Source organism: Poecilia latipinna, unplaced genomic scaffold (genome assembly GCF_001443285.1).
Source record: "Poecilia latipinna isolate Pla-1442-1.1 unplaced genomic scaffold, P_latipinna-1.0 Scaffold822, whole genome shotgun sequence".
Lineage (NCBI taxonomy): Eukaryota > Metazoa > Chordata > Actinopteri > Cyprinodontiformes > Poeciliidae > Poecilia > Poecilia latipinna.
The window spans coordinates 65,859-66,641 of record NW_015113438.1 but is presented as its reverse complement, the minus strand read 5'-3'; positions in this window follow the sequence as shown (position 1 = coordinate 66,641).

The window sequence follows — 783 nt, the reverse complement described above, 5'->3', positions numbered from 1 at the left end:
GTGTGAAAAGGAGGGATCTGAGAAAAATGTGAATAAATGTGTTTTTTTGAAAGGCGTTATTTTTGGGGGGAATTTTGGATGAAATGAGCTAATATTTTAACTCTAACAGTAAAAATATATAAAAACTTTGCCTCCTTTTAGAGGTAAAGGTGCATTTCTGATGTTTCCTTATATTAAATACCGAGACCAATTCAATTCAAAAATGTATTATTTCACCCGGTAAACACATTATTTTCATATATTGAACAATGTCTGATGTTTTCAGACTATTTATGTTCATATTTTCTGCTCTCATCAAACTAAAATGCAACATTTGAGATCTGCATATTATTTCAGATCAAGTAGAAGCTTCATATTTAATACAGAAATGGGAGTCTAAAGGAACGTATGCTTAAAACATTCTTTTCAGTTGTTATTGCATGTTATAATAAGAAATTAATTGCTAAAATTGCCAATCATTTGAGTCTGTTTTGCAGTCTGTCGTTTTTGTTCGTTCGATAATCTGACGAGACTCCATCCTGCTCATCGTTGTCATCGAGCTGACCGCCGTCCTCTTTGCCAACGCCGTTTGATCCTCACCGGTTTATGTGCCTTTGAAATGTTGTTCCATGCTCTGGAAAATATTATTTTGTTTTCCATTTTTTTAAAAATCCCCCCCCCCCCCCCCACAAAAGGGAATAACAGTGTTGGACATTACAAAGAGCGGTTAATGGGCCACATGTTAAAGCTCATGGGAAACATATTGCCAGCGCGACAGGAGGCTTTCCTCACATTGATGGAGAG